This window comes from Pleurodeles waltl, chromosome 3_1 (genome assembly GCF_031143425.1).
Source record: "Pleurodeles waltl isolate 20211129_DDA chromosome 3_1, aPleWal1.hap1.20221129, whole genome shotgun sequence".
NCBI lineage: Eukaryota > Metazoa > Chordata > Amphibia > Caudata > Salamandridae > Pleurodeles > Pleurodeles waltl.
Genome location: NC_090440.1, coordinates 479,141,797 through 479,152,540, shown reverse-complemented (window position 1 = coordinate 479,152,540; position 10,744 = coordinate 479,141,797). Strand labels below are relative to the sequence as shown.

The following is a 10,744-nucleotide window of genomic DNA, read 5'->3' as shown; positions in this document are numbered from 1 at the left end:
TCTGACCCAGACGTGCATTCAGTAGCCAGGCAAAAGCACAGAATGGTTAAGCAAAAAAATGCTCACTTTCTAAAAGTGGCTTTTTCAAACAAACCATCTAAAAACTAACTTTGCCAAAAGATGTATTTTAAATTGTGAGTCCAGTGACTCCAAACTCCACATCTCTATCTGCTCCCAATAGGAAACTGCACTTAAAATATATTTAAAGGCAACCCCCATGTTAACCTATGGGAGGGATAAGCCTTGCAATAGTGAAAAACAAATTTGGCTGTATTTCACTATCAGTACATGTAAAACACAATAGGTTATCTCCTACCTTTTAAATACACTGCACTCTGCCCATGGAGCTACCTAGGGCCTCCCTCAGGGGTGACTTACATGTAGTAAAAGGGAAGGTTTGGGCCTGGCAATTGGGTACACTTGGAAGGTCGAATTGGCAGTTTGAAACTGCACACACATACACTGCAGTGGCAGGTCTGAGCCATGTTTATAGGGCTTCTTATGTGGGTGGTACAATCAGTGCTGCAGGCCCACTAGTAGCATTTGATTAACAGGCCCTGGGCACTTTTAGTACACTTTAGTAGGGACTTACTAGTAAATCAAATATGCCAATCAGGGATAAACAATTACCAGTTGTTAGAAATGGGGTCTTTGGTTGGCAGTCAGGTTACCCCATGTCCAAGCATGGACCCTCACTCTAGTCAGGGTAACTCACACACAATCCAAATTATCCTGTGCCCACCCTCTGGTAGCTTGGCACTGAGCACTCAGGCTTAACATAGTAGGCAATGTGTAAAATATTTGTGCAATAAATCATACAATAACACAATATAGCACCACAAAAATACACCATACAGTGTTTAGAAAAATATATAATATTTATCTGAATATTTGCAGGTCAAAACGATCAAAGATGCAATAAGTAAATGTAGAGCTATCACTGAAAAGTGATATAAAGTGTCTTAAGTCTTTTTAAAGCAAACAAAGTCTCTTTTAGCACAAAAGTACCTGGTTCACGTGAAAAATCTCTGCAATGGGCCGCAGAAGAGGAGACGCGTGGAAAAAAAGGAGGTGTGCGTCGATTTCTCAGGCTGCACACAGTGATGCGTCATTTCGTTTCCATGCAGGGATGGCTGTGCATCGATTTTCTCTCTGAAAGTCGGGCCGTGTCGTCCCAGGTCGGCTGTGCATCGATCCTGTGTGCCGTGAGTCGAAGTTCCGGTCGCAACGCAGGCGGTGCGTCGGTCTTCTCCTTGCGAAGTCGGGCTGCGTTGTTCATTTCAGCGTTCGGTGAATTTCTCACTGTGGGGCAGGCTGGGCGTCGGTTTTAGCAAGCTGTGTGTCGAATTTTCACCACACAAGGAGTCCAGTTGCAAGAGAGAAGTCTTTTTGGTCCTGAGACTTCAGGGAACATGAGGCAAGTTCTATCCAAGCCCTTGGAGAGCACTTCTTCACCACAGCCAGGGAGCAGCAAGGCAGCAGGGCAACAGCAAGGCAGCAGTCCTTCACAGAAAGCAGTCAGGTGAGTACTTTGGACAGCCAGGCAGTTCTTCTTGGAAGGATGCAGGTTCTGGTTACAAGTTTCTTCTCCAGGAAGTGTCTGAGTTGGAAGAGGCAGAGGCCCTGTTTATATACCCAAATGGGCCTTTGAAGTGGGGGAGACTTCAAAGAGTGGTTTAGAAGTGCACCAAGTCCCCTTTCAGTTCAATCCTGTCTGCCAGGGTCCCAGTAGGGGATGTAGCAGTCCTTTGTGTGAGAGCAGGCCCTCCACCCTCCCAGCCCAGGAAGACCCATTCAAAATGCAGATGTATGCAAGTGAGGCTGAGTATCCCGTGTTTGGGGTGTGTCAGAGTGAATGCACAAGTAGCTGTCACCTAAACCCAGCCAGACGTGGATTGTAAGACACAGAAAGATTTAAGTGCAGAGAAATGCTCACTTTCTAAAAGTGACATTTCGAAAATAGTAATATTAAATCCAACTTCACCAGTCAGACGGATTTCATCACCATTCTGGCCATACTAAATATGACCTTCCTACTCCTTTCAGCAGCTACCACTCAAACAATATATGATGACAGCCCGAATGTTAGCCTATGAAGGGTGCAGGCCTCACAGCAGGTCTAACACCAATACAATTTAGACAAAGAACATATGCACTTAAGCACTGGGTAGCAGTGGTAAAGTGCCAAAGAGTCTTAAAACCAACAAAAACAGTTCAGAAAAAAAGGAGGAAGGAGGCAAAAAGTTTGGGCATGACCCTGCAAAAAGGGCCAGTTCCAACAAATACATAAAATTACAAACCCAACAATTCTTTAAGCTGTTGATTACTTACAGATAGAGAAATTCCTCTTTCATGTCAGGGGTATTCCTTTTATTATTCGGCAATGGTGTTCACAAGACGACTTCGTGCAGTACTCTCTGCATGGATGTGCTTTTAAGGACATTTGAACTGTTGACAATGTTTCCTCTGATCAAGCCTACAGTTTCACTTCACGCACTCTAACGCAGAATTAGAGTGAGTTAAACAGAGAAAACGGAAAGTTTCATGTTTCTGTAAACACTTAGTAACACTGCAACAAGGAGAATCTATTATTTCTTTCTTTCCTGCTTTTCTCAATCATGTGCTTCCAAGCCACACAAAATAAGAACGAAATGAACTCAACATTTTTTATAGCCATTTCTAGTGCTCTTGCTAAAAATGTGATCAGCCTTCTCAATATGTAGACGGTATAAGTACTGAAATGTGAAACCACAAGGTTTTTTTTCGTGTTAGGAAGATAACTTAAAACGTGGGCTCAATAATGAATATTTTCATTCATTTGAGGTATTTGTGTTCTCATTTCAGGTTGAACTTAATTCCAGGTTCCTTTAAGCTAGAAGAGGATATTCATGATGACAGAAAAACATGCGTTTCCCCAAAATATTAAAGAAACTCTGATAAATAAACTTGTGAGGCAGGCACCGCCAGGAGAATTCATTAACGTCTTCAATGATATTCGCTTTCTAGTTGAGGATGACAAGATAATGCACGAACAGGCATCTGAGGCCTGGGCACTACACAATAAGAACTACTTTACTCCCCTGGTAAAAGATGGTTGGGAGGTGCTCCTCACTCGCCACAATGACCTAGGAAACAGCCGATTCTTCGACCCCGATCAGAAGATGGCTTTCCACTACTGTCACCTGACCGGTGAAATTAAAGATCCTCAACTTTATCCCATTGAGAGGAATGACGATGAATTATGGAGGACTGCCTTAAATGAAAGTCTGAGTAAGTATGTGAAGAGTCATTTCAGTGATGGAAACTGCAGTGTGTACAGAAAACCTGGGCGTGGCAAGAAATATTTTGTGGCATGCATAGAAGGCCACCAGTTTAATCCTTCATCTTTCTGGAACGGACTGTGGAAGTCGGAGTGGATGTTTGACCTGACTCCACCTGTTACCAAGGCAATGGGGAACATCATGGTGCAGGTTCACTACTACGAAGATGGCAATATCCACCTCACTGCAGCCAAGAGTGTAGAAGAAACCCTCCTTCTCAATAACGAAAATGAAGCAGCTAAGGATTTTACAGATCTCGTGGAGAGTGCTGACCGAGAATTTCAGACAGCGCTGATGGAGGAATTCAATATTCTGTCAGACCAAACCCTGAAAGAACTCAGAAGTCAGCTACCAGCCGCTCGCACCAATCTTGACTGGAACAAAATACTGGCACCCACAATTCTGAAAACTGAACCAACATAGTGATTCTTATGTGTGCCTTCACGTGCAGATGATAACTCAATAAACTCACTAAAAATGAAAAATTGCGTTTTTATTCTGTGACAAAGTTGCTATTTGAAGACCATGTGTGATTTAACACATGTTCTACCTTCTGTAATGTAATGCCTCTAAACAATTCTGTCCCATCCAAATATCCCACCATTCTCCACCTCACAACAGTTCAACCCAACACACCCAACCAAGTCCAATCCAACCCATCCCAATAAAGCACAATCCAGTACTACCTTCAATGTTAGATATTTTCTCTGGACAAAACAAAATCTGTAATGGTAATAAAAGAAGGCATACATCAGTTTATGGGAAGATTATGATTCGTACACTTTCAATTTATGATATGCACCAGGAATTTAACATTATATCCATTTTTATTGCAATGTTGGGTGCCCTAACCTTGGACAAGGCCTTTAAAATAGATGTTTAGCTACGTTTTGAAAATAACTGAGGAGAGTTCTTATCAAATAGTGCATACTTGATTGAATACTTGTTACTAGTATGGAACTAAACTGTTCCCTACTATCAGGCCTGATTTGCTATGGCCTGTCGGTTTTGTATTTGGAACCAAGTAACCGAATTTATGTCTGGTAGCATTGTGGTTATAAAGAAATAACAGTCAGACTTGCCAAAGTCTTTGGAGCAAAGAACAGTGTACCCTTTGCCCGGACCTTAATGGTGGTTTAATTGGCGTCCTGAACCCATGTCTACTGTGATCAGAAGCCACAACCAAGTGGCCTTCATTAAGGGGGTATTTCGAATTCAGTAAAAGTACCTTAAAAAGCTAAAGGTAATGTCAAGAAGAAGCAGGACAACCCACCAGAATTAAATAAATAATTAAGCTTGTTAGACTAAAGGTGTGCCTATACCCTCTTAGAAAATTCAAATCCACAAAGAGCTTCCAATGGGAGTAGGTGCAACCAGAATCCAAATTCGATGTCTCACGTTATTCCACTTAACCAACATTGAGCATCTGCTGGTGCTGTCCATTCACTGACCAAAAATATCTGGGTAGTTTGTTGGACATTGTTTGTAGCCTTGTCCAACTGAAATCTTAGGGGCATATTTAAGAAATGTGGCAATGCACTGTGTGCAGCACCACTTTTCTTGTACCCCTTAGCACACCCCTAAGGCCACCATGTCTATGTCGTATTTAAAATAGGGCCACCATGGCAGTAGTTAGGGGACTCGCATCAGAATTTTTGACACTAGTTCAGAGCTTTGCAGGATTAGCATAAAAAATGTTGACGCTAATCCTGCAAAGCTCATTGAGGCACATTGTAACCAATGGTGTGTCTCCCTTTAATGCTTTCTCTGAGCAGGCCTTAAAAGTGCGGAAAGAAATGACACAAAGAAATCTCATAATGTAGCACAAAGAGTTACAAAGTGGGGCAATGCATGCATTGCACCACTTTGTAAATATGGTGCTGGAATTTTGGCCCCGTTGGGCCACATTAGCATAAAAATAATTATGCTAATATGGCTCAAAGAGGCACTACGGGCTCTTAAATATGCCCCTTAGTCATTTGTCTGATATTGTTTCTTTCCCAGCAAACTTACAATGGCCTTAAATTACAGGACAGTGGTAAAAAAACACCTGCCTTCCCATTTCTGCATTGCTTCACTTATTGCTGCAGAAGATGGTAGAATCCATGGCAGAGCCTCCTTTTACTGCATCTTCGTGTTGACCAAGACTGCCCACCTAATTTAGCGTGAAGTACTTGCCCTCTTATAGGCCCCATTGCCTTTGTGTAATATCACCGAGTAAATGAGGTGGTCTTGTACACAAAACCTGAAAAATGTCCCAGGCATAGACGGAGAAAATTCACAGCATATGTCATTTTAAATGTGTTTTTGGATATTGTAGTTATGGTTCCATGGACCACATCCAGTCCAGGGACTTAGGGGCAGAGGCACCAAAAGGGTAGCCGTAGTCCTGGTGATAAGTAATGTGGGTGTGTCATGGGGCTGGTACAATAGCGCAATAGTCATAGGCCAGAAACATGGAGCAAGCAGTGAGATATGAGCCTACTCTTGAGCAATGGGGGCAAGTGGAGAGTCATGAGGGCGTACAAAGGTTATTTGGGTAGGAGACGTGGCAAGTCGTTGGATGGATTTGAAGTGAAATAAGTTCCATAACACAAGATGTTTACTGACACTGAGTTTACTGTGCCAATGGATGTACCTCAGGAAAATAATTTGCCTTCATGGCAAGAAAGCGAAAACAGAGATGAGGAACAGTCCTACCTTGGCCTCTAAATGAGGCATTATGGCTTGAGGTCAGCTAGGTTACAACAAGATCCAAAAAGAATATTTTAAGTAGGTAAAACTGCTTAATTTCACATTTCTACATGTGAAAAATATGCTATTTATTTCTTTATGTTGCATAACAGATAAATAACCATATAGTGATCACTGAGCTGGATGAAAACTGAATTGATGCCCCATGTCATACTTTCTTTAAAGTGTCACAAATAATGCCCCCATACTTTTTAAATAGGCATTCGTCTCCTAGGGAGGTGAATAACTGAGTGAGAACGAAAGAGAACATAGGAAGAGTAAGTAACAACTTGCTCTGCTGTTTAGAAAAGTTGCTCGATACTCACAGATATTCTAGCTTTGTAATAGTTTGTTAGTTTCTTCAGAATGGTTTGTAAGCCCAGTGGCTGTTTAGCTGTATAGCCAACATATTACATACGTGCACAGTAGTGTTCACAGTCTGTTACCATTTCCCTGAAAAAGCTTGGTTTTGCATGCACTGCTTGACTGGCTAGCACAATGTGGGGTAGGTATGACGTGTTTTGATAAGAACTTCCTTGTTGAAAAGCAAATTAACTGACCATACAGTTGTAGTACTGACCCATCTCTCCAATGTTCAATTGTAGCATCTAGAGATCACACAGAATAAAGCAGTGCACTTCATATCTAGACTTTCCATACAGCAACAGGGGTCTAGTGTAGTACCAGATTATTATTAACAGACTAATGTATGACATACATATCAAGTCCTAAATATTGACTACAAAAATATCACTCCAGTAGAGTTAATAATTGAAAGTCTATTCTCACTGGGACGATTTTTGTGTAAATGATAGTCAGGACATGATATTTATGTCAGACCATATTTGTGTTTATAATCTTCTAATCCACTGTAATTGATCCATGTTCTTCAATGAGTGACATTCACTCTCGCCTTCAAATGCACTGGTAGCCTTCCTCCACTGTCTTTCGGATATGACCTGTACTACAGGTGGGGAATCACAATAACGTGGCTGGAATACTGACCTACAAAATGTTGCACCTACAGTATCAAAACATACTACCAGAATACAGCTTTTTTCACATTGACCTACAAAATATATCGAATGCAGAAAATCAACTACAAGTATGACCCTAATGAAGAGTACCTTTTGTCATATATGATAACTACATCCAATAAAATCTGACAGGTGTAGTAATGAACACCTATTCTCACTTTTTGCGAATAACATCCAGATTTTAGTTCTTATCACACCAAAACTCGTGTGTCCTGGTAAATACCATGCCTTTTCCCCTATCACATTCCAACATGTTTGAGCTGACGAGGTTCAACTGAGGGTGCAAACCATTTCGCATCTCGTTACCCGCAACAATTAACATTGCACCACTTATAATTGCTACTCCTGCACAAACACAGTGCGTAGGAATTGCAATGCACCCATTTAGCATCAAGATTAATATATTTAGGGCCAGATGTAGCAAAGGGTTTTTCCCATTCTGTGTCAATGGGAAAACGTGTTCGTACATATGGCCCTTAGATACATATAGCTTTACTATTTTTTGGGGGGTTAAAAACTTTAAATCTATACTAACTTAAATATTCTCATCTCGATGATATAGTGACAATCAATATTCTTCAGCTGATATTTTTGTAGGCCAGTATATGTGACCCTAATATTTTGACATACAATCCAGTATTATCTACCACTCTATTGCCAAGGTAAGTAGATGTGGTGTTAAGTACAGAGAACCTTTCCCCTATATATTGCCATAGGGATATTTTTCTGAACATTACATTATATTTATATTTTTAACAATAGTAAATGTTTTAATTTAATTTACCATTACTTCCTGTGGGATTTTATTTTAGGTCCTTATCTCCAAGGCAGTCATTAGCCCTCTCCCCTAATGCCACGAAACAACAAAGTAGCACCAAAAGAAAGCACTCTTCCAAAGGCCGACTGTCACACCGAGACCTGTGTAAAGATCAACTTACCTTCAGCCAACATTCATCTCTATGTATCATCACCATAGTCCCTCCCACGCCTCAAATCTGGATCACTCCCCAACCATTCCATGAAAATGAAAATGCAAGTGCTCCTTTACAAATAACAGAAATCAAACCCCATCCCTTCACACCCACAGTGACTATACCCAAGTCTGGCTACTTTCTAAATCTGATTACCTATTAAGCTCTCAACCATAACATCTTGCCCATACACTCAACAATCTCACCTCTTACACACTCAGTCCCCATTATCCACCTCTGTCATTGCAGCATATTCCTTTAAGATCTCAAGTGTTACTAACATTACCAAACTCGTCGAAGTAATGTGCACAAGCCATCTATTCTCCCTTCAACATCCTCAGTGGAATGTATGCGTCTACTAGGAATGTTAACCTCTCATATGCAACATCTGACTCATTCAACCTGCAACCCATCAAACATCTTGTCCTCAAATCTTGTGCCCTACAATAGCTCCTTGAGCTTCAATACCTAACCTTCATTTCTGCAAATGTTACATTTTCTTCCTCTACTCGAGAAACCCACTGCCAAGCCTCTTAACCAAGCACATTAATGCAGTCACACACCCACCTTTCATGTCCAAAATCTTGAAAAGTTAGTTCTTCTCCTTGCATAGTGACTCACCATCTTTAATTTAATTATTCTCATTCAATTTATTTCCAAACTCTACATATTTCTCAATTCATCACATCTGCATACCATAACAAACTCTTCGATACTAATAATCCTTTATCAGTCTACTATATTCGATATTGTAGACACATGCTGCACTCCTTTCTACATTCAGCCTGTTCTTATCTATCTGATCAATACTTCCCCATCTATTGATACCTTTCACTCTCCGATCCTTCCAATGTGCCTTCTAATGTTTCTTGGTTCTAGGTTCTATACTTTTATCTACTATATTACATTCCTCGGAGACATTAGCTCATCGTTCAGCTTTCCTCCTTTCTAACTTTTATCCAAACCTTCCATTGAAAGTGTTAGACAACTATTCAACACTGAGCAGATACCCATTCTCTTATTCTAAACTCTTCTTAAACCTAAATTATATATAGTTCGTCAAAAGCTTAACCCAAGCATATAGCAATTGCAGTTCTGTTTCTCCCAGGCACTCTTACTCATACAACGTCAGCTAGAAATCTTGGCATAGTATTTAGAGTCCATTATCCTTTGGCCCTTTATCATTTCCTCAGCGATGGTTGCCAGGGAATACGCACTTACATCTGTACCTGCAACCAATTGCTCACACCCAAGCGCAACTCCTTGTGATTGCTATCATTCCTGTCTCTGAACAAAGTTCTAAATGTTGAAACACAAATTGGCTTATTACTTCCAAAACACATGGAGATACATGCAAAATACTTCTTGTAATCTTCAAAGCCCTATACTATCCATTCCCCAAATGAATCCCAAACACAAATCAGATATTCTCCATTTTGCAGCCCCATCCAGCTAACCAAAATCTCCTCCTCTATCTGAAACGTATCTGTGTGGCACCATGACTTAGATCTTTTCAGAAACTCAGAAATTACCTTTCATTAAGACTTCCAGCAAAGCTATTCCCCATCTTCTCTGGTATCACTTTCAAACTGCTGTAAAGGCACGCCTACTAAAGATGGAATGTTTTCTTCGCTAATCCATCCATCTATTCCCTCAAGTAGCTCCCTAGCAAACCCTCATGCAAATATGTTAAAAGGATTCCTTTGGGTCTCAGCTGTTTGTTGTGAAAAATCCATTTCTCACCATGCATCCCACCTACAATAAATATCCTATGTGCCCATCCCTCAAACTGTTTGTGACATTATGCACTCTGGACCTGATGCTCTGCACAACATTTCTTTCTGAAATGCTTATTACTTGCTTAATAAGTAAATACACAAATAAATACATTAATAAATAAAAACGAATACACATCACCTGCCACTTAAAGTATCAACTATAAGGAAACCACCTATTTCCTTCTGTTTATCTGATGGCATCTCAACATCAATGTCCATGTGCTAATTTAACTCCTTCAGGTTTACATCCAGCAATGTGAGAATTCCTTTGACATTTGTAATACTTTAAGCCTGACAAAACAATTATTTATCGTTTCTTCTATGGCTGCCTAGGCACTGAAAGAGTGAAATAATAAATAAATTAAGTTAAAATAAAAACCAGTTTCAAATGCTATATGTCTGAATGAAACAACTACGTTCAGTTATGGAGACTCAAAAAAACACAATGTTCATGAATGTACAAATCTTAACAGTGCCTATGTAGTGTAGGTAATATTGTGTCCTGTAAATAGTACCATTAGGCGATAAACAAATACATTTAAGTAAAGTGCAGGAACATTAGGAAGCTGTATCCTAATGTTCCCCTTTCATAACACTGTACAAAACCACGAACATCAACAAAGTTTTCACCAGCAGCGATTCGTTCAAAAGGCTCAGGGGTGTTGAGCCCCTGCTGCTGCGAGACCTTACCAGGCTCATTTGGCAATTTCATTTAGCCCCGTACATCCTCCATTAACTTAATTTCGTTATGGGGCGGGGCTCAAGAGCTCTCAGGCATCACCAGGAATTTCGTATACAGAGGTGGGACGAGCACCTGAGGCTGAAACTCAGCTGTGCATGTCAGATTGGCCGGTACTTTTGCTCTGGACAGCCTGACATGTGCAATTCAGGTTTCCACATTGAAG

General features: G+C 40.6%; 1 pseudogene; it reads left to right on the top strand.

The window, feature by feature from the left end:
- Positions 1 to 2,891: 2,891 nt before the first annotated feature.
- On the top strand, positions 2,892 to 3,743 carry LOC138283509 (F-actin-capping protein subunit alpha-1 pseudogene; annotated as a pseudogene).
- The last annotated feature ends 7,001 nt before the right edge of the window (positions 3,744 to 10,744 follow it).